This window comes from Scyliorhinus canicula, chromosome 18 (genome assembly GCF_902713615.1).
Source record: "Scyliorhinus canicula chromosome 18, sScyCan1.1, whole genome shotgun sequence".
Classification (NCBI taxonomy): Eukaryota; Metazoa; Chordata; class Chondrichthyes; order Carcharhiniformes; family Scyliorhinidae; genus Scyliorhinus; species Scyliorhinus canicula.
In genome coordinates, this window is record NC_052163.1 from 118,617,093 (window position 1) to 118,641,384 (window position 24,292).

At 43.8% G+C, this 24,292-nt stretch overlaps 1 protein-coding gene across 14 annotated transcripts in view; it reads right to left on the minus strand.

The window, feature by feature from the left end:
* The window catches only part of LOC119953761 (guanine nucleotide-binding protein G(I)/G(S)/G(O) subunit gamma-7-like), a 256,723-nt gene that overhangs the window by 66,612 nt on the left and 165,819 nt on the right, over positions 1–24,292 (minus strand). For 4 of the 14 annotated variants that reach the window (XM_038778371.1, XM_038778367.1, XM_038778362.1 and 1 more), the window contains one exon: positions 22,444–22,597. The exons of 6 other annotated variants lie outside the window; for them this stretch is intronic. The gene's annotated coding sequence lies outside the window, so the exon portion shown is untranslated. Of the gene's footprint in view, positions 1–22,443; positions 22,601–24,292 lie in introns of all 14 variants that reach the window. 4 more of the 14 variants (XM_038778370.1, XM_038778364.1, XM_038778361.1 and 1 more) reach the window with 1 other exon arrangement.

Genomic DNA, 24,292 nt, shown 5'->3' on the forward strand with positions numbered 1-24,292 from the left:
AGGGTATTATGCAACCGCCCAACTCAGCAACTCTGTACACTTGGCAAAATTATTCACACACGTAAGTGCACTTTCGGGCATGGCTACACTCTCAACCCCACCACTTTGGACATTTCCTGGAAGAAGGCTGTCCAATACTCCACAAGTCTGGGGCAAGACCAGAACATGTGGGTGTGGTTGGCCGGGCCTCCTTGGCACCGTTACATCTATCCTCCACTTCCGGGAAGAACCTACTCATACGGGTTCTTGTTAAGTGGGTTCTATGTACCACTTTTAGTTGCGTCAGGCTGAGCCTTGCACACGTGGAGGTGGAGTTGACCCTATGCAGTGCTTCGCTCCTGATTCCCCAGGTCCTCCTCCCATTTCATTCACGTTGCGTCCAGTACACGGTGTCGGCCCTTCTACCAGTCGGTCATACATGTCACTAAAGTTTCCTTTCTCTAGTATGCTTGTGTCCAGTAATGTCTGTCGTGGCGGTTGTGGGTACGTCCTCGTCTCCTTTCGTAGGAAGTTTTTGAGTTGCAGGTACCTTAGCTCGTTCCCCCTGGCTAGCTGGAATTTCTCTGTCAATTCGTCCAGTGTTGCCTCCCTGGCGTCAGTGTATAGGTCCCTGACTGTCAGTGACCCTCCATCCTGTCCCCACTTTTTAAAGGTGGCGCCAGTCAGCGCTGGTGTGAACCTATGGTTGTTGCAGATGGGAGCTTTGTCCGACATTTTGGTCAGGCCAGATTGCTGCCGTAGTTGGTTCCAGGACTGGAGGGTGGCTATCACCACCGGGCTGCTGGAGTGTTTTTTGGGTGGGGATGGGAGTGCCGCTGTGGCGAGGGCCCGGAGGGAGGTCCCCTTGCAGGAGGCCTCTTCCGCGCACACCCACTCGGCTTCTGGTTCCTTGATCCATCCCCTTATTCGCTCGGCCATCGCCGCCCAGTGTTAGAATTGTAGGGTTGGGAGGGCTAGCCCTCCCTTGATTTAGTTTATTGTAAGACCTTCTTTGGGATCCTAGCATTCTTTCTCTCTCTCTCCCCCCCCCTCCCCTCCCCCCCTCCCCCTCCCCCCCCAACGAACACCATGATTAGTTTGTCTGGTGCTTTGAAAAAGGCCAGTTGAATAAACCTGAACTATCCTGGCTCAGTGAATCTGATTTTGCATTTACAAAGAACAAAGAAAATTACAGCACAGGAACATGCCCTTCGGCCCTCCAACCTGCGCTGATCCAGATCCTTTATCTAAACCTGTTGCCTATTTTCCAAGGTCTACTTTTCTCTGTTCCCCACCTGTTCATATATCTGTCTAGATGCATCTTAAATGATGCTATCGTGCCCGCCTCTACCACCTCCGCTGGCAAAGCATTCCAGGCACCCACAACCCTCTGCGTAAAAAACTTTCCGCGCACATCTTCCTTAAACTTTCCCCCTCTCACCTTGAAATCGTGACCCCCTTGTAATTGACACCCCCACTCTAGGAAAAAGCTTGTTGCTATCCACCCTGTCCATACCTCTCATAATTTTGTAGACCTCAATCAGGTCTCCCCTCAACCTCCGTCTTTCCAATGAAAACAATCCTAATCTACTCAACCTTTCTTCATAGCTAGCACCCTCCATACCATGCAACATCCTGGTGAACCTCCTCTGCACTCTCTCTAAAGCATCCACATCCTTCTGGTAATGTGGCGACCAGAACTGCACGCAGTATTCCAAATGTGGCCTAACCAAAGCCCGACTGTAACATGACCTGCCGACTCTTGTACTCAATACCCCGTCCGATGAAGGCAAGCATGCTGTATGCCTTCTTGACCACTCTATCGACCTGCATTGCCACCTTCAGGGTCCAATGGACCTGAACTCCCAGATCTCTCTGTACATCAATTTTCCCCAGGACTCTTCCATTGACTGTATAGTCTGCTCTTGAGTTAGATCTTCCAAAATGCATCACCTCGCATTTGCCTGGATTGAACTCCATCTGCCATTTCTCTACCCAACTCTCCAATCTATCTACATTTTGCAGTATTCTCTGACAGTCCGCCTCGCTTTCTGCAACTCCACCAATCTTAGTATCATCTGCAAACTTGCTCATCAGACCACTTATATCGTCGTCCAGATCATTTATGTATATCACAAACAACAGTGGTCCGAGCACGGATCCCTGTGGAACACCACTAGTCACCTTTCTCCATTTTGGGACACTCCCTTCCACCACTACTCTCTGTCTCCTGTTGCCCAGCCAGTTCTTTATCCATCTAGCTAGTACACCCTGAACCCCATACGACTTCACTTTTTCCATCAACCTGTCATGGGAAACTTTATCAAATGCTTTACTGAAGTCCATGTATATGACATCTACAGCCCTTCCCTCATCAATTAACTTTGTCACTTCCTCAAAGAATTCTATTAGGTTTGTAAGACATGACCTTCCCTGCACAAAACCGTGCTGCCTGTCACTGATAAGTCTATTTTCTTCCAAATGTGAATAGATCCTACCCCTCAGTATCTTCTCCAACAGTTTGCCTACCACTGACGTCAAGCTCACAGGTCTATAATTCCCTGGATTATCCCTGCTACCCTTCTTAAACAAAGGGACAACATTAGCAATTCTCTTAAACAAAGGGACAACATTAGCAATTCAAATTCATTTATACTATTAAATGCCACTGATTAATTTCCCAATAAGTTTAAATGTACACATGTTACTCACACTTTGCAAAATATGTCCTCTTGTCCAGCATGGAGACCCTCTCAACCAATTACGACTACAGAGAAATCAATCTTTTGTAAATCTGACATACACATGGAACTGGCTATGTGGCTCCGTACTTAACAATGTGTTACTGGATATTATGAGAAATGCCAAGGTTTAGTCCTACTCTAGGTTGAGCTATCTGACCTCAACTACTATATTTTGTAGGCTTGTTTGTAAAGTAGTTAAAGTTTCTATGTCAAAAGACCCTGGCTGGAAGATACATTCATGTGGAAAATCAAAGGCGGGATAGCATTAGGGTTTGAGGAGACTGATGGATGAGATTAAATATTCCACCACATTTTATTTGGATTTACATTGGAATATTGGCCACACAGGCATGACAACTGCACTCTAATAAACAGTCACCAGCTTTGGAACAGAAAGTTCACATTTACTGTGTGTTAGCTACACATAACATGGTATGAAAGTGGCTTTGTTCATTCAGAAGGTTGTGGATTTAGAGTGGAATTTACCGCTGTTCACACCAGCAGGATATTCTGGTCCCACTGACGGTGCACCTCCGCCTTGGGTTTCCTGGCAACGAGGGGTGCATTCAGCAGGAAATCCCATTGACAACGGCAGGACCGGGGCGGCACAGTGCTGTAGTGGTGAGCGCTGCTGCCTCACGACGCCGAGGTCCCGGGTTCAACCCTGGCCCACTGTCCGTGTGGAGTTTGCACATTCTTCCAGTTTCTACATGAGTTTCACCCCCACAACCCAAAGGTGTGCAGATTGGATGGATTGGCCACGCTAAATTGCCCCTTAATTGGAAAAATTAAAAAACACAACAGCAGGATCCGAAAAGCCAGTTGGCAGGCCGCCTCCATCGCTGAAAACATGTGGCGGATTTCTTGGTATATCCCACCCTTGAGTTTTACTAGAAACTTGGGGTTCATAAACTGCGACATTTCAGAAGAAATTCCCCCTTAGTTGAACCCAAAAGAGTCTCAAAAGTATTCAAAGTATGACAGGGGAGTTGTCCTGATGTTATGGCCACCATTTGGCCCTCAAAAACATCACTCAAACAGATTACATGGTCAGTTATTTTAGTATTGCACCTAGAACATTGCTCTTTGCAAATTTTCTGCTGCATTTCTCTACATTACGACAATGACTGCACTTCAAGAATACAGAGTACTGCACTGGAATAAAAGCACTTTGGGATATCCAGAGGTGAAAAATGTTATAAAAAGATTTATTTGTGTTGGGGCTACTGCATCACCTTAAAAAAACTTAAGAGTACCTAATTATTTTTTCCAATTAAGGGGCAATTTAGCGTGGCCAATCCACCTACCCTGCACATCTTTGGGTTGTGGGGGTGAAACCAATGCAGACCTGGGGAGAATGTGCAAACGCCACACGGACAGTGACCCGGGGCCAGGATCGAACTTGGGTCCTCAGCGCCGCAGTCTCAGTGCTAGCCACTGCGCCACATGCCGCCCCACAATTTATTTTTAAGCACTGTTTTAACCTAGTTCTGAATAATCAGGACTGCACTGGCAATTGCTGGAGTGTGACAAGACCCATCGATACTCCATTCATTCCTTTTGCAAGCTTCAGAGGCAGCTCTACATTCTTCAATACAGTAACTACATCAATAATCTATTCACTCTTGCATTCCATTGCAACAGTCTTAACATTCTTAGTGGCATATAACCAGAAAATAGGAAGCAAAATCTGCAAAAGGTTCGCACTTGCCTTTTCACAACATCTAATTTAAAGCTTAATTTTTGATATTTTGCCAAATTTCAATGCAATTTAAGATAATATAGCAAAGTTCAAGATTAATAAGAAGAAAAGCAGAGTAACTAATTTTCAAGAATTCTTCAGAGTTATAAATGCATGTCAAGCACAGCTTTAATTATCAACAATGAAGTAGTAATTTATATCAAATTAAAAATGTTCAGTTTATTGAAATTATTTTTAAATTTAAAGTACTCCTTTTTTTTTCCTAATTAAGGGGCAATTTCACGTGGCCAATCCACCTACCCTGCACATCTTTTGGGTTGTGGAGGTGCAGACACGGAATATGTGCAAATTCCACACAGGCAGTGACCTGGAGCCGGGATCGAACCCAGGTCCTCGGAGCCGTGAGGCAGCAGTGCTAACCACTGCACCACCCAAGTTTACTGAAATTCAAATCATAATTTTCTTTTTCTTCACATTTCTTCAAAGTCATTGATATTTCCATGAGAATGCAGGCTGCTGGGCATTCTCTAAAGCAACCCTGAATGTTCTCTTTTTCTGTGTGAGGAAGGAAGCACCTCTCTGCTCTGTGTCTGCATGGATGGCACAACTGGGGTGCAAAACGTGCAGTGAGGTAGAAGGGACAATACTAGAATTCTTCGGCACTGGTTCACCGGCACACTGCAGCGCAATTCACTAGGAAATGTTCCCTGTTTAGTTTGTGTATGAACAGTGAATTTAAAAGTTTAAATTATGGCAGGTTGCATAAATTTGGCTTGAACTCCCTTAAGGTTAGAAATTTGATGAGTGATCTAATTGAGGTATTTAAAACAATAAAAAGGATTTGACAGCGTAGCTATCAAGAGAATACTTTTCTCTGGTTATGGAATCCAGAACAGGAAAGGGGTGAAAGGGAAGCATGAGCTCAAAATTAGAATTGGGTCATTCAGGAACTGCATCAGGAAGCACTTTTCACAAAAAGGATAGTGGAAACCTGGTATTCTGCCTGTCCAAACGGCTGCAGAGGATGGATCAATTGAAATTTTCAATACAGAGCAACAGATTTATAATAAGTAAGGGAATTAAGGCAAAAGGAATTGAGGTACAAATCAACCATGGTTTAATTGAATGGTGGAACATGCTTGATGGGATGAATGATCTACTCTTCTTATGCTCTTATATCAAAACATCTGGACCAGAAAGTCCAAAATTTGATCCCAAGTTTTCTCAGTTGGCTGTCAGCCAGGTCAGCAGTTGGACTGCAATTGGACTCAACAGTCATGTGGGGCACAGGAACATCAGCCAGGTTTTCACCCGTGAATACGACACAGTGATACGAGATTTTAAAAAAGTTTGCATGTTGATGTTAAGTGAAAATAGGACCAAACTCAGCAGTGATGTGGTACACAATTTATTGGACTATCAATATCTAATGTTTGGGATTCAAACATGAAAAAAAGCTGCTTAGAGGTGGTGTCGAGAGCTGCAGGCAACGAGAGTCAGATCTGGCAATAGAGATGAGAAAATACCTCTTATAAGCAGAAAGTCATAAGCACAGCATCATGTATTCAGCCAAAGTATTGTTCTTGAAAATCCTAAACACGTAAACAATCTTTTTTTTCACATTTACCATGATTCCATTTGATCAGTCAGCAATTATACCCGGAAAATGTTGGCAAGAGTTGCTGAGCGAAACTACTGCAGATATGGCTTCCATTTCCTTTCTTTTTTACTGTCCTAGGGCAAAGCACTTGCTCCATTTTTAGATCTATCCAAGTTACTGAATAGCTGAATAAGCTATTCAATTTGGCATCCACAGCAATTTGAACTGAATTGTACAGAAACGAGTAAAGGATGACAGCATTGGTCACTCAGTTTTTTGGTATATAACTATATTTGGTGAACTAAGAATGTTTGCATTCATGTCAAGAAAAGTTTACTTACTGTTTAACAGTTGATATTGAATCATTAAATGCAAAACATTTTTTGTTGACAACATGTAAAAGTAGTGACTAATTCACTGAAGAAATAAAATCATAATCCTGATTGAAAAGGGTTTTAAAAGCTAAAAATAGATTCCATTCCGCAACACACCACATCAATCAAATGACCACATCAATAGCAGCTCACAAAGGCAACCATTAACAGTTTAAGAACACAACTTCAAAGAAACCTACAAGCTTACAGCACTGGTTATTGTACAGAAGAACTGGAGGATTGCATGCAACCAAACAAAATTGTTGAATTCTTCAGGTAAATAAAAAAATGATAAACCGTCTTTTGGCAGTTCAGCAATATGAAGTGGCAGAAACTGGATTGGAGTTTCCAATGAAGGTGTGTTCAAAGAATGAAGTAACAGGTCAATGTCATCATAGAGGAGAAATCAGGAGGGACTTAGATAGCCATGGAATGTCATTGGCAGAGGCCTATCCTTTTGGTATGTTAACAAATACCATGTTGAGAGAAAGTGTAAGGACAATAAAATTTGCAAGCTGTAAATCTCAAACAGTATTTGATTACTAATGATACCTCAACCAAGATGTTGTATCCCTCTTACGATTATCTCTACTCTAATTGTGTACCACGTCATAATTTTCAGCTCCTTCCATGTATGTCTTTGATTTCTATCTGTCCTTTTAGTTCTCCGTCTTGTCACCCTTCTAAATATTGTTTCCAATTCTGTCCCCAAGAAGAGCAAAGAAGCCAAGGACCCAGAACAGTGAGGCAGAACTATTGGAACGATCCTGATAACTACATAGCTAGTATTAAATTAATTGACAAATGATTAACACAAACTAAATTTGCTAAGATAATGCCACTAGCTAAATAATACATATTACTGAAACTAAGCAATACAACCTTTAGATTTGTAAAATTAAATTTACATGCCATAACAGTAGACTTTAGAGGTTTTAGTCCATTTGTGTACCTCACTAACTTCTGGCTTTTGTTCTTATTTCATTAATGAATGTCTTACTTGAACAAATTAACATAGTTCAGTGAAATAGGGTGTGTGATTAGGTAAGTTTTCATGTATATGATATTTGACTTATAAACACTTGTGGCGTGGCAAAAATTTAAAAGTATAGATTTAACATTTGACAGACCGATACATGCTACATGCGAAGAATTTAACCTCATGAAATAAAATATATTACACATTAGTAAATGGTTATCTGAATAATGATTGCATTATAAATGCAAACTTGTGGAATGTCAGCACAGGCCAGCCTGAGGAACAGAGCACAGAATGGACCAATATCGAGGGAGTGGAGCAGAGGTTACTCCCATGACCAGGAAGCCGAGTGGGAGCCAGGCCTTGGACAAAGGGATGGATGGGCTTAGAACTTGGGAAACAGAATAAAGGCCAGACCTGAACATGGGAAATAGTCCAGAATAGAGAAATCCATGATGAGCAGGCAGGTATTCCAAGAGGTTTGGGAAGGGTGATACCAAAGAACTGATATTCTTATTAGCCCATTGTTGGTGAGGTGGATGCCACAACAATTTGAGTGCATTCGGGATCTTCAGAGAGTGTTATTTTCCTTGCACCAGGGCATAGGTTAGCCAAACCAGGGCATAGGTTAGCCAAACCAGGGCATAGGTTAGCCAAAGCAAGGCTAAGTTGAAAATTTGTATAATGCAGGTGGTCAAGGATGTGTCAATTCATTTTCCTACAATCTAATTTGCTGAATTGCTTATAGTTGGATTGGAAATGGAAGCTTTTTTGTTACAATGCAATGGGGAGAAAATAATTTGCACAGTGACAATTGGCGAACATTTAGGGGAGTGATCATTGCATCATACATTTGAATATGGAGATAGAGAACCTAGTGGTGTGGTGTAATGACAACAATCTCTCCCTTAACTATGACGTTATCGATTCAGAAAGCGAAGTATCAGACACACCCGTCTAGATCAATGGGAAGCATGGTAGCATAATGGTTAGCACTATGGCTTCACAGTGCCAAGGTCCCAGGTTCGATTCCCGGCTTGGGTCACTGTCTGTGGTCACTGTCTGTCCGAGTGCCCCGGTTTCCTCCCACAAGTCCCGAAAGATGTGCCGTTAGGTAATTTGGACATTCTGAATTCTCCCTGTGTGTGTACCTGAACAGGCGTCGGAATGTGGCGACTGAGGGCTTTTCACAGTAACTTCATTGCAGTGTTAATTGAAAGCCTGACAATAAAGATTATTATTATTATTATGGTGCCGAGGTGAAGATAGTTGACAGCTTCAGATTTCTAGGTGTGCACATTAACAATCTGTCCTCATCCACCCACGCCGACGCTATGATGTGGCTCATAGGCATATCACCAGGCACATCACCACACTCTAAATTTAAAAAAAGTACAACAGCACCTATACTTCTTCAAGAAACTAAGGAAATTCAGCATGTTCACATTGACTCTTACCAATTTTGAAACCACCTCCCATCCAATGACTCTGTCTACACCTCCCATTGCCTTGGGAAAGTGGGCAGCATAATCAAAGACTCCCTCCCGCCCGGGTTATTCTCTTTTCCAACCTCTTCCATCGGGCAGGAGATACAAAAGTCTGAGAACACGCACCAACAGGTTCAAAAACAGCTTCCTCCCCGCTATTACCAGACTCCTGAGTGACCCCCTTATGGACTGAACTGATCTCTCCACACATCTTCTCTACTGAGTAGTACTACACTCCGTGTGCTTCACTCGATCTCTGTGTCTATGTATTGACATTATGTATTTATCGTATGTCCTACGTTTTTTAAACGTATGGAACGATCTGTCAAGACTGTACGGAGAACAATACTTTTCACTGTATCTACGTACACATGACAATCAATCAAATCGAAATCTTGTGGGCAACACAGTGGCGCAGTGGTTAGCATTGCTTTTTTAAAAATTTAGAGTACCCAATTTTTTTTCCCCACCAATTAAGGGGCAATTTAGCGTGGCCAATCCACCTAACCTGTACATCTTTGAGTTGTGGAGTTGAAACCCACGCAGACACAGGGAGAATGTGCAAACTCCACACGGACAGTGACCAGGGACGGGATTCGAACCCGGGTCCTCAGCGCAGTAGGCAGCAGTGCTAACCACTGTGCTGCATGCTGCTCGTTAGCATTGCTGTCTTACTGCGCTGAGGTCTCAGGTTCGATCCAGGCTTGGGTCACTGTCCATGTAGAGTTTGCACATTCTCCGTGTTTGCGTGGGTTTCGCCCCCACAACCCAAAGATGTGCAGGCTGGGTGGATTGGCCACATTAAGATTGCACCTTTTAATTGGGTACTCAAACTGTTTTTTAAAAATCAAATCCAGATGGACAAAGAACAATCCAGAGCAAGAAGAATTAATTTGGGGATAGCCAACTTCAATGAGGCAAGAATGGATCTGGGCACAATAAATTGGAGTGAAAGGTTGACATGAAAAATGATAGACGAACAATGGGCGACCTTCAAAGAAGAGGTGATTTGGGAACAGTAAAGGTATATTTCCTCAGAAGAGTGGGCTGGGCAAACAAATCCAGAGCTCCCTGGATGACAAAAGGAGTTAAAAATTAAGATAAAGGAGAAAATGTGTACTCGTGACAGGTATCAGGTATAAAATAGGAGAAGTGAATAAGCAAAATAAAAGAAGTCTAGAGGGGGTACCATTGATCATAAATTGAACTAATACTGCGGCTACAAGAGCAGGTCAGGGGCTAGGAATTCTACTGTCAGTAACTCACCCCGACTCCCCATAGCCTGTCCACCATCTACAAAGCACAAGTCAGGAGTGTGATGGAATTCTTTCTACATGCCTGGATGAGTGCGGCTCCAACAATGCTCAAGAAGCTTGATACCATCCATGACAAAGCAACCGGCTTGATTTGCACCCCTTCCACAAACATTCACTCCCTCCATCACAAATGCAAAGTAGCAGCAATATGTACAAGATGCACTGTAGGAACTCACTAGCTCTTAAGGCAGCACCTTTCAAACCCACTATCTAGAAGGACAAGAGCAGCAGATACATGAGAATGCCACCACTTGGAAATTCCCCTCCAAGTCACTTACCATCCTGATTTGGTAATATCTTGCCATTCCTTCACTGTCGCTCGGTCAAAATCCTGGAACTTCCTCCCTAATAGCACAGTGGGTATATCTACACCTCAAGGACTGCAGAAGTTCAAGAATGCAGCTCCATCACCTTCTCAAGGGCAATTAGAGATGGACAACAAATGTTGGCCTAGCCAGTGAAGCCCACATTCCTAAAAAATGAATTAAAAAACTTAAAGAGATTGGCAGCTAGCATAAGAGGGAATCTCAGCTTGTTCCATTGGCATATAAATAGGTAAAGGGGTGATAAGAGGAGGAGGAGCAGGACCAATTTGGGTCCAAAAAGGGGATTTATAAATGGGGGTAGAGGTTATAGCTGAGGTACTAAATGAAGATCTTGCATCTGTTTTCACAAAGGGAGTACATGCAAATCAGGCCATGGTAAAGAGGAGGTAATTCAGACACTAGATGGTTTAAAGTTGACACGGTGGTGGTATTGGATAGGTTATCTATACTTAAAGATGACGAGGCATCAGGACTGGATGAGATGCATCCAAGGATACCGAGGGAAGGGAGAGTGGAAATTACAGAGACACTGGCCACATAAATCTTCCTTAGACTTGGGCTGGTCCTGAAGGACAGGAGAATTGCAAACATTTACACACCTTTGTTCAGAAAGAGGTGTCAGGTAAGTCCAGCAACTATAGGCCACTCAGTTTAATTTTGGTGGTGGGGAAATTTTTAGAAACAATAATGTGGGACAAAATTAATAGTTACATGGAGAAATGCAGATTCATTAAGGAAAGCCAGCATCTTAAGGAACTATCATGATTAACTAACTAGAATTTTTTTAATGAGATAACTGAGAGTGTTGATGAGGGCAATGTTGCAGATATAGTTGGTATAAATGGGACTTCCAAAGCATTTGTTCCAGCACCGCACAACAGACTTGTGAGCAAACTTATAGTTCATGGAATAAAAGGGACAGTAGCAACATGGATACGGAATTGGCTGAGCAACAGGAAACAGACCGTAATGGCCATTTTTCATGGTGGAGGAAGGTTTGTAGTGGAGTTACACAGGGGTCAGTATTGGGACCCTTGCTTCTCCTGATATACATTAATACCCTGATATTAAGGGCATAATTTCAACAAAACTTGGTAGCACTGTGAGTTGTGAGGAGGATAGTGTAAAATTTCAAACCGACATAGACAATTTGGTGGAATGGGCAGACAAGGCGGCAGAACATGGAGAGACAATATAAAATTAAAGGGACAACTTTAAAGGGGAGCAGGAACAGAGGATGTGTATGTGCATAAATCATTAAAGGTGGAAGCACAGGTTGAGAAATTAATAAAGCATACAGTATCCTGACTTTATTAATGTCAGGTTATGTTGAATTTGTATAAGTCACTAGTTCAGCCTCAGGTAGAGTATTGTGTCACAATCTGGAAGTTGTACTTTTGAAGGATGTGAAGGCATTGTAGAGGATGCAGAAAAGATTCATGAGAATGGTTCCAGGGACGAGGAATTGTTATGACAATGGATCGGAAAATTTGGACTGTTTTCCTTTGAGAAAAGGTTACATAGAATTTTTTTATTTACAGTGCAGGAGGCCATTCGGCCCATCGAGTCTGCACAGGCTCTTGGAAAGAGCACCCCACCCAAGATCAACACCTCCATCCTATCCCCATAACCCAGTAACCCCACCCAACACTAAGGGCAATTTTGGACACTAAGGGCAATTTATCATGGCCAATCCACCTAACCTGCACATCTTTGGACTGTGGGAGGAAACCGGAGCACCCGGAGGAAACCCACGCACACACGGGGAGGATGTGCAGACTCCGCACAGTGAACCAACCCGGAATCGAACCTGGGACACTAGAGCTGTGAAGCATTTGTGCTATCCACAATGCTACCATTGAGAAACTATTTCCCATTCATGAAAGGATCAAGAAGGCGAGGGGAACAGATTTAAAGTAATCAGTAAAAGAAGTAAAAGTGATAGGAGAAACCTTTTTACACAATATGTGGTGAGGGTTTGGAATGCACCGCCCGAGTATCAGTTTCAACTGAAGCATTCAAAAGGGAATTTGACTTTTATTGAAAAAGGAAGAATGTGCAGGTTTATAGAGAGAAAGCGAGGGAATGGTACAAGGTGAGTTGCGCATTCGGAAGCCGGTACAGGCACGATGGGCATCCTTCTGCACAGTAACAATTCTGTGATATGACTGCTGAATTATAAACTATGAAAATAACCAGTGTAGGAAAGAGAAAAAAGTTTGATTGAGAAAAAAATAAGTTGCATTTCAATATTCCTTTCATATTCTCAGAATAATTCAAATGATTTATGACCAATGAATTGAGCATGGCCACCATTATGTAGCAAACCTAGCTACCAATTTTCACAGAGTAAGAGGCTGCAAATTGCAACGGGATAAATGATCAATTCCACAAATGCTGCCAGGCCTGTTGAATATTTCTATCATTTTCCATTTTTACTTCAGATTTTGCTTTTGCACAAATTAATCTATTTTTATAGTGTTGGTTGAAAGATAAATGTTGGCAAACACTGGAAAACTCCCTGCATATTTTCAAAAAACGTGCCATGGGGACATTTACATTTACCTGAAGGGGCACCTCATTCAAAAATACAGCACTTCATTAGAACTGCAATGTATTTCTTAAGTCTTCTGAACCTACAACTTGCCCTTTTGTCTCAGATCAAGCGTTAGATCAAGCCCAAGATGAGGTGCAATGCCTTTTCTTGTCATCTTGGATCTTGTATGTCTCTCTTGTGAAGACTTGTGAAAATTGAATTGGATTGAATTTGAATTGTTTTTGGAGCAAGCAACGAGATGGATTAAGCCCTGTCCACTCTTTGCATTGGCTTTGTAACTTTAAGAACAGAATAATTATTTTTAAAAAGTTTGCTGCCCCAAGAGTTAAAATGTTACCACTGAATGAAGCTAATAAACAATGGCCATGGTGTAAATAACAGACTTTACATGCATAGTAGTCAAAAAGTGCTGGAAGATGCTTTCATTAGTTGACATAGAACAAAACATGCACAAATTTATCAAAGCACAACTTTTTTTCCTGCAACCTTGACAGCAGTTCATTTAGTCAGCTATACAACAGAAATGTAATTATTAATTTCCATGTTAACAGTTAAAAAAGGAGTCAAGTGTTTGGATGTGTGATGGGATGATCTAAGTGTGTGCAATCCTTAGCAACCTTTAAAATGCTGTAATACACAAAAGCCATTGCATCTGTGTTGCCAGGTACTTCAGTCTGTTTCAAACAAATGCCTGGAATTTTCCTCTTAAATTGGTTGACAATCTACCAACACTCTCCAAAAAAATCACACTGCTAAATCCAAGTTATAATGTATAAAAATATAGAACCTCCACACCCCACCAATGCAATAATGATCTGAAGATTACTGCCAACGTGTGACTGACATTGCCAGGCACAGAGTAACAGCTGCTGTTTTACAATGAACTTCACTGTACCATTTAAAATCTGAGTGAACAGCAATTACATCATTCAGAATGCCACAAGAATAATGTCAGCACAAAGCGTTTGAAAATTCTTCCTGTTGCCCCACACAGGCAGCATTGCCATTTACGCTGCTAAGCATGCATTACATTGGAGCCAAACAAAGGCGAGTTAGAATGCTGGCTCCTACATACTTCCAGTAACTAGAGGCAAGGTGATCCAAAAGGGTGCAATGCCTGCTTGATCAGGAAACCTTATACAAAAGACTGCTGTTGTAATCAAGGCACAGCATGAAACTTGGAGCATTAAAGTTGATAAATTGTCTAATTTGAGTGAGCACATGTTAATCCCCTCATATACATGCTGATTTCAGCAGATCTTAAATTTGATCATGAAAGAAATTGGTCTCAGCATAAAAACTACTTTTTAAAGTGTGTTGTGCTGAGACCAGTTTGGAGGATAGAAAGGCTCTAGTCAGTTCACATTGATAATTCAGAATCCTATTTAGAGAAATACAGGTTATGCTCTGACCTGTGGAAACTGGATATATGGAAAGAAGAAATAGGAACAAAATGCTGGAAACATACAACAGGGTCGGCATTTGGAAAATAATTAGTTAAGATTCAAGGTCATTCACCAGATCTCCACCCAAACATTGTACGAGCTTTGTTTTTCTTGTTGCTGATAGATGTTTCATGTATTGTCTGTGTTCTCAGTTTTCATTTCAGATTTTGTTCAATTTGCCTCTTAACTCTGCAGGTCCCAAAGAAAACGGGACGGAGTTATAGGGGTGGTAGGTGGCAGGCAAGGTTGCTGATAATACAGCAACCGTGCTGATTTTAAGCTAGTACGGATGTCACATGAGGACATTAATAGGTTCAATTATGATTGACAACTGGTGACAAATGACCTAATATTTATTTTCACTACTTATAGGTACAGAGATAGATAGATATACACAAAACATATAACCAACCTATGCGTATTTACTCACTATGCAGAGGCACAGACACAATGGGCCAAAGGACCTCTTTCTGTGCTGTAAGACTCTGATTACACAGAACACAGATTATTGCCAATAATGGAAGAAACATAAATGGGTAAAGTAACCATACATTACTATGCAAACAGGACTTGAAAGCTTACAGTCCCCTTACTAACATTGACATATGTGCAGAAGATAGATAGTATTCACCTTCCCACTAAGGGCACGATCAGCAGAAATAATTTACATTCAACTCTGCCTCTCAATGAAATTCCATCTCACATTCAAAGGAGAAACATTTTAACACCACAAATGCATGAACTAATTTCCCTGCTCATTACAATGGAAGGCATCATGTCTGCACTCCATTCTGTCCTGGAGTGTTTCAATTAACTAGTTCCCCACCCCTCCTCGCTGCTGGCCACAAAAAGGTCCTCGAAAAAGGCGATGAACGGATTCCATCTGGAATAAAACTCTTCCTCCAACCAGTGATGGCATACTTAATCATTTCAAATTTTTGAAAATCTGCTAAGTCTTCCAACCGGTGTCCAGCAACCACCTATATACCAGCAGCGGAATTCTCCGTCAGCGGGATCCTCCGGTCCATCGGCAGTGCACCCACTCCCACCGGTTTCCCAATGTCGTGAGGTGGCCACAATGGGAAAGCCCATTTACCAGCTGTGGGAACTGAGAATCCTGCTGCTGGTGGGGGCACACCACGCCAGAAAATAAGGCTTGCGGACTGCAGAATCCCGCTCCAGATATCTTCCTTTCTCCCAACTCATCACGAGATAGCATCCTGTCCATCAGTATAGGTCTCAGTAGGTGAGGGAATGAAGAGAGTTCTTTGCAAACAAAGTCCCGCACTTGCAGATACCTAAACGCGCTCCTCCAGTCCCACGAACCGATCTTCCACAGATCGTTGAACCTCTCGACACTCTCCGACGTTGCATCCATCCCTGACAAAGCAAACCTATGGTTCCCACAAATTGCCGGCAATAATGACTTGCCCCCCAATCTAAAATGCTGCCAGAATTGGTTCCACCACTACCGGCCTCATTGTGACGCCACCACTACCGGGCTCATTGTGAAACTGGCTGGAGAAAACGGAAGAGAGGCAGTAACCAGCGCCCGTAGACACAACCCTACGCAGGAGGCCTCCTCCAACTGCACCCACTCTGACCCAAACTCCCCAAACCACCTGTGCACCGTCTCAATGTTTGCCGCCCCGTAATAGAACATTAGATTTGGCAAAGCCAGCCCTCCCAAACGGTGTCCCCTTGCAGGAATGCTCTTTGAGTCCTGGGAGTTTTACCCGGCCACACAAAGACCAAAATTAACTTGTCCACCCTAACGATAAAAGATTTGGGAGGGGAGTGTTGTATGAAGGGCCAAAAACCTAAATCCTGAATCCCGCCCCGCCGCTCCTTCGCCAGATGCCGTATTCTCCAGCGCCTGTTTTCAGGCGGGGGCGGGGATCACACCATGCCGGTCGGCGGCTGTTGGCAGCACCCCTCCGCGGCAATTCTCCGGGCCCCGATGGACCAAGCGGCTGTCGGTTTCTGGCCAGTCCCACTAGCATGAAATGAACGTGGTCCCACATTGCGGGACCTGGCTGGTGCGGTCCTCGGAGGGGCGCGGGGGGATCTGGCCCTGGGGGGCCGGCCTCCACGGTGGCCTGGTACGCAATCGGGGCCCACCAATCTGCGGGTGGGCCTGTGCCGTGGGGGCACTCCTTCCTTCCGCGCTGGCCTCTGTCGGGCTCCGACATGGCTGGCGTGGAGAAGACACCCCCCTGCGCAAGAATACGCCGGCCGGTCTGCGCATGCGCTAACTCGCGCCAGTTTGCATGGTGTCAACCTCTCCAGTGCTGGCCTAACCCCCGGAAGTGCGGAGGATTCCGCAACTTCCAGTTGGCCCGACGCTGGAGTGATTTGCGCCATTTTTGTACACCGGTGTTGGGCCATCGGGGGTTCCGGAGAATCCCGCCCCAAGTCTCCAAATGGGATTTCCGTTCGCGACTGTACATCTCATGACTGCTACTAGAAGTCTTGTTGCAATCAACGTGTTCCAAATGAACCTTCTCTGTTTTAGTTATTCATAGGCCAGGGATGACAGTGAATCGTCAGGGATGTTTGGTCCCTTCAGGGTTGCTTTTGAGGATGTCACAAGAAGCATTTCCACCATCCTCCCGAAAGTCTCCTGTTGTGAGGGAGTTCAGGGTAGAGTAGTTGCTTAGAGATTCTGGTGTCAGGGATATGACTGACATGTCCTATCCAATGGTGCTGACTGAGTGATTACCGGCTCAATGCTGGGCATGTGGACTTGGGAGAGAAGGCTGCTGTTGGACTGCCTTTCTCGTCACTGGATTTGAAGGACCTTGTGAAGCTTTCGCTGGTGATATTTCTGCAGTTATTTGAGGGGTCTGTTGTAGGTTGTCCAAGTCTCTGAAGCATGTAGAACTGCAGGCATCACTGCTCCTAGTACACCATGACAGTGGGTTTTCCTGATCTTCAAATACTATTTTCCGCAGATGGCTGAAGGAAACTATAAATTTTGTCTGCCTTCATCGAGTGGAAGCTCCCAAGATATAGGAATGGTCCACATTTTTCAGGATCTAGTGTTGATCGTAATTGATAGGAGAGATGCTGAGTTGTGGGACTTGGTTCAAAAGGATCTTAGTTTACTGGGTGTTTAGTGAAAGTTCCATTTTCTCATATGCTTAGGAGGAGCTGTCAACAATAACCCGGAGCTTGTTTCCGAGTGAGCGCACACAAGCATCATTTGTATACTGGAGCCCAATGGCAGAGAGGAGTTACTTTCTTTCATTGAAGGCAGTATAGATTGGAAAAAAATAAAAACAGAACATGTTAGGAACGGCACTGTGGTTAGCACTGCTGCCTCACAGCTCCGGGGACCCGGGTTCAATTCCAGCCTCCGTCTGTGTGGAGTTTGCACTTTCTCGCAGTGTCTGCATGGGTTTACTCCGGGTGCTTCGGTTTCCGCCCACAGTCCAAAGATGTGCAGGTTAGGTGGATTGGTCATACTAAATTGCCCCTTAGTATCCAAAAGGTTAGGTAGGGTTTCTCGGTTGTGGAGACATTGGCTTAAATAGGGTGCTCTTTCCAAGGGCAGATGCAGACTTGATGGACTGAATGGCCCCCTTCTGCACTGTAGGGATTGTATAAAACATGTGGAATATTCAGCAGGCTTGGCAACATCTTTTGTTTTATAAATTTACAGTACCCAATTATTTTTTCCAATTAAGGGGCAATTGTGTGGCCAATCCACCTAGCCTGCACATTTTTGGGTTGTGGGGGTGAAACCCACGCAAACACTGGGAGAATGTGCAAACTCCACACGGACAGTGACCCAGAGCTGGGATCGAACCTGAGATCTTAGCGCCGTGAGGCAGCAGGGCTAACCCACTGCGCCACCATCCTGCCTGTTGGTTTGACAACACCTTGAGAGAGTGAAACAGAGTTAAGGAAACTTGGGTCACGGAAATTCCTTTCCCCTCTTCAGGAAATTTTCTGCATGCCTGATTAGTTTCCTGGTGGTGAGATGCACTACTGCAGCAAGGAAGTTGGAGAAAATGGCTTATGCAATGACATAGCCTTGCTTGACCTCAAGTCTTCACTGTGATAGGGTCTGTTGTGGTTCCATTGGGGTAATCATGTTGTGTGTGTCATCATGGAGTAGAGTGAGGATGATGACAAATTTCCAACGTCAGACAAATTTGATGAGGATACTCCATAAGCCTTCTTATTTGACAGAGGCTTTCCAGAGGTCTTAAAAAGTCATGTAGAGTGAATCTTCACCATGTTTCTGAGATTCGACAGGGATTCTACCTGTTCCCGAGGCTTTGTTCCTTTTCAGCTGCCAAATGGCTTTTTTGTCTTCACTCTGAACCAGAGTGGCATCAAAGGGATTGAGAAAAGATATTGAGGAATGAAGTCTAGGGCATTCAAGTCAGGTACAGTGTCTTGATTGAGGAATTCTTCAAAATGTTCTCTCCAATGAACACTGACTACCTCCCTGTCCTTGATGAGCTCTCCTTCATGCGCGACTCTCAGTGGATTGCTTGGGACATGGACCGTCTGGACAGTGCTGAAGAAACCACACGTCATTGGTGTTTGCGGGTAGTTGGATTTCCAAAGCCCTCTTAGCAGGTGCTAGGTTGCCTAGGCACAATGTAGCTCCTAGTGGCTGGAAATTGAGACGTTGGCAGTGAGGCGTTGACCCAGAGAGTTGCCTTAGTGGGATATTTGAGGCCATTGATGTTAGTTTTCTTGTGGCATTGCTTAGGTCGTCTTTATTGTTTGGGGCCAATGTGATGGAGATGGTACACTGCATAAGGCGACCACTCCACTTAAAACAGAAATCATACACAAGCATCTTCGCTTGCCAAATTGAAGTTGGGGTCCTGGAATATCAGGAGCCTCATGGACAATCCCAACAGGACAGAACAGAGTGTAGCGCTATCATCATAGCTCAGGAATCCAGACACCCTGAAGGCATTCCAGAAGAAAAACAATATTTCTACAGGATTGGCTTTGCTATCAGAAATTAGCTTATGTGGTGCCTCAGCCACTCCCGTCTACAGGATAAACGAGCACCTCATGACTGCCCAGTTCACTCTAACAAGGAATCATCTCTTCACTGTCATCAGTGCTGATGTCCCTACACTTCAGGTAACAGACAAGGCCAAAGAGATATTCTACACCAACTTTGAGCAATCCCTTGCCCGAGTCCCAGAAGGTGGCAAAGTGATACTCCTTGGAGATTTCAACGCCAGGGTCAGGAAGGGCACAAATCCCTTGAAGGGTGTGACTGTCAAGGAAAGAGCAGGGAAAGCAGACTCCAATGGAGTCCTCTTTGTGGCGAAATGTCCAGAATATGGCCTTATTATAATCTGGTCACTCAGTCTCCTGTGATACTGGTTCTCACTCATATCAAGGTGGCTCTATCTTCAGTGGTAGATTCTATGTTGAGATTCTCCGTCTCCTTCCTGTCTGATTCCTCCCTCTCGACTCCGCGGCTCTTCCCTTCTGGCAGAGAGTGCTGCTCCTCATTGGCACTTTCTCCAAAACCAGAGTCAGGTCCCTCTTGCCAGATGCAACCTTCTTTGTGCTCAGGTGGCCCCTCCCAAATGTCCGTGGCAGTTTTGTTCCCCACTCTTCTGTCTGCACGATGCTTGGGGGTGGAATGCCCCTTATAATGCCCATTTCAAGCATTGTGCCCACGCTCCCTGCCAGCTGCTATATTACACCAGAAATACCTGCTCCACAATTGCTGCCCTCCTCTACGATGTTCGCCCTTTTATGCCTCAACTGGCTTCCCAATGTACACTCACCTGACAGTGCATGCATCCTATTTACCCCGGTGAAAATCTCAACACCTTCCCTCGCATCATTAACAAGTCCTCAATGATCTCTGCAATTCCTTAATTTATTGAGTGGAATCACTATCCCTCCCTTCACCTGCCCCGGTGAACATGACTATCTACTGCACTTTCAGGCCCCTTATCCACCTTCATTCCCACCCTTGATAGAATGAGAGTGTTGAAGACAACATGGTGGTAGATGCTATTAAACTTTTGGTGCATTGTAAAATTGATAGGTCTTGCATGGTCATCAATACCAATAGATTAGTAACATCATTCAGTATTGGGGCTGGGTGGTGTCAGCTTGGGGTTGGTGTCGGGAAGCAACATCTCAGTAGCTAATCGAGAACCACAAGTGTCATAGCAGCTTGGTTCTGTTATCCAATCTCTTCAGTGGACCATTATTACCCATGTTTGTATATATGTGGTATCTTGTGCAAATGAGAATTCTATTACAGCCAGAACTTTTGGGATGATTCTGGTATTGAGAACAAACCATTAGAATTTGTGTCGTGCTTGAAGCCTCTCAGGAGTGTATACACCTCAGATAGAATTTTTTTTTTTTAAATTTTAGAGTACCCAATTATTTTTTCCAATTAAGGGCAATTTAGAGTGGCCAATCTACCTATCCTGCACATCTTTGGGTTGTGGGGGTGAAACCCACGCAGACACGGGGAGAATGTGCAAACTCCACACGGACAGTGACCCAGGGCCGGGATTCGAACCCAGGTCCTCAGCACCGTGGGCAGCAATACTAACCACTGTGCTGCCCCCCCCCCCCCCAGTTAGAAAATTAATGAGATACATTTGGAAGCTCAATCTGAAAAGGATATTTCAAAACTCAATTTACTTAGCAAAGATAGAAATTGATAATATTTGGAAAATTATCCATGCTGGAGTGAAGGCAAGTTAACTGGTGCTTAGGCATATGCTTGCCTTGTAAGAAAAGGGAACAGTAAGCCACATGCTACACTGGCATAAATTACAATGTTTTTGATCTGTGATAGTAGCACAGTAATTAGCACTATTGCTTCATGCACCAGGGGCCTGGGTTCAATTCCCGGCTTGGATCACTGTGCGGACTCTGCACGTTCTCCCTATGTCTGCGTGGGTTTCCTCCGAGTGCTCTGGTTTCCTCCCACAAGTCCTGAAAACGTGCTTGTTAGGTGAATTGGACATTCTGAATTCTCGTGTACCCAAACAGGCACTAGAGTGAGGTGACTCTGGGATTTTCATAGTAACTTTGTTGTAGTATTAATGCAAGCCTACTTGTGACACTAATAAAGATTATTATTATGAGGAAAACTCCACTGGTTGGAGACATACCAAGCATAAAGGAAATGGAGGTCAATTATGTCAGCCCAGAACATGGCTGAATGAGTTCCTCAGGGCAGTGTCCAAGGCACAACCAACTTCTCCTGTTTCACCCATTATCATAAAGTCAGAAGTGGGTATGTATGCTGATGAATGAGATACTGAAGTAGTGCATGTTGCATTTCTGCAGCAAGGCCTGGACAACATTCAAGCTTGGGCTGGTAATCGGTAAGTAACATTTGTGCCACTCGACTGTCGGGCAATGACCATCTCTAACAAGAAAGGATGTAACCGCCTCTGAATTTTCTTTCAATATTTATGAGGAGCACGATGGATTACTCATCATTTGCCTGGATACGTGCAGCCCCTGCACTTGAAGCTGAATACTACCCAAAACAAATCAGCCCGCTTGACTCTCACCCTATCCTTAAGAATTCACTCCCTCCACCATCAGAATACCATCTGCAAAATACATTGCAGCAACTTGCCAAAGTTTCTTTGACAGCAGTTCCCAAACCCACAATCTCTACCACAAAGAACAGGGTGATGTCCGTTTGGGAATACTATCACCTCCAAGCTCCTCATCCTGTCCTGGAAATATATTGCCATTCCTTTTGCAATGCTGGGTCAAAATCCTATTACTCCCTCTCTAACAGCAATGGGGGAGTAGTCTCACCACACGGACTGCAAGTTTAAGGTGCCAGCTCGCCAGCACCATCTTAAATATAGTTAGGAACAGGCAATAAAGGCAGGTCTTGCCTGCGATGCCCAAGTCTCATGATCAATAATAAAAATAACTTTTCGTCTTTATACCTTCCAGTAAAGTTCAGCTTCAGGGCGGATTAGCTCAGATGGTTAAAGTGTGGCGCTTAATAACACCAATGGCACAGGTTCAGTCCCTGAACCAGCTGAAATAGTTCTTGGGATCTGCCTCTTCTATTTGCCCCAATGATTTATCATGGAAGGTCTGCTAGAGAGAGAGAGAGAGAAAGCGAGAAAAATGAGTAGAGTCATGGTTAGTAACTTTTCAACCACTGATGATACTATTGTACATGGAGAAAAAGTTGACCTTCCCAAACTTGAAAAGGTAAAAAAATTCCCTCTGTTCCACAAAACTCAATTTGCAAATACATTGCAAATTCACTATAACTCATGTGACTCAACTCATATTTGTTTCTCAGCATTGCTCTGCTGTCTGTGAAAGGCATGACTAATCAGCATGTGAGTCCCCGTGTCCCACAAAACTCCTACACTTCCCTTCTGTATCTGATCTAAGGAAAGAAAACACACCATAGACATGATTTCACTTCATTGTCTGCCTCTGCCAATTAAGTATTCTTTTGGAATCCAGCTGTACAGCAATTCAAAGCATTGTATTGAAGTTACTCTTTACAATACTCTTAAGACCAGTGACAGACATTATTGTTTGAACGTCATTCCCATAAATAGAAACATGTTGTACCACACATCACGTGCAGTATTTTCTGACATTAGGAAAGGAAATGTATATCATTTGTGTTGTACTAACTCTTTCTTCAGCATTTAGACGTGAGAGGGACAGCATTCCAGTATTTTAACCAAAAAGTAGATGCAAGGAAAAGATGGCAGATAGGAAATTTAAAAAAACACTGATCTATCCATTTGGGTCTATTATTGCTCTTAATATTCTTACCTTTCCCAAAATAAGTTAACACACATCAGCAAAACACAAAAGGAAAAAAAAGACGACTGGCTAACAAGACTAATGAACCTTTGTTAAAACCACATGCAGCTTTTTTCCAGTTGAAGTCAATGAGTTTGATGAACAGGAATATGTGACAGCAGCACGGCAGTAATAAAGGAAACAGTATGCTGAAGCACTTTGTGTTATCTACGTTGCAGCTATTGACAGAAACTCACAGCACAAGTGGTGGGAGAGACGGAAGGGCTGCTTCAGCATAGGTTTTCGACAAACAAGATATTCTCGTAAGCAGTGGTACACTGCAAGAATCAGCTGCCTAGACATCTTGGAGGAACAGTTCACGTGAGCTGGCAATCAGTGGGGAATGGTAACTGGCCCATATAAACTTGCCATTACAGTCAGCTATTTACACTATATTATCAGTATCAGTGGAAGGTCATGGCTACCTTTAGGGGAACCAGAAGGCTGCATCACTTGATGCATCACTAGTGTCTGGATTTCCTTTGCTTTAATAACTACACACTTGTGTAGAGCAGGGTTTTTCAAAGTGCAGGTTGTGGGTGGGTCACAGAGCAATCGGTTGCGCCGTTCCCGATCACAGGAGAAGCAACCAATTGCCGCGACCAGCTTTTAAATTAAGAATGCCGGCCGAGACCGGCTTTTAAATGGAACAATACAGTCTTCCAGCCAGAAGTGGCGGCAGAGAGCTGGTCACACATATGGCTCATACACTGATGTCTCACTTCCTGTACGTCCTTACTTTTGCCGCAAAATCACAGAGGAGAGGTTCTTCCATTTTCTAGTTGCAAGGGAGCAAGGCAAGAAATTGTGAAGAACTGAAGATGGTATAAGGAAGCGAGGGCCAGAGACACAAACAGCTTCTGGCCTGGAACTCCCAGTTGAATCAGGAGAGAGCTGCTCAGGACAGCCCACGGCAGGCAGAGCAGTGCCAGTGTGAGCTCTATACAGAGTTCCAAGGTC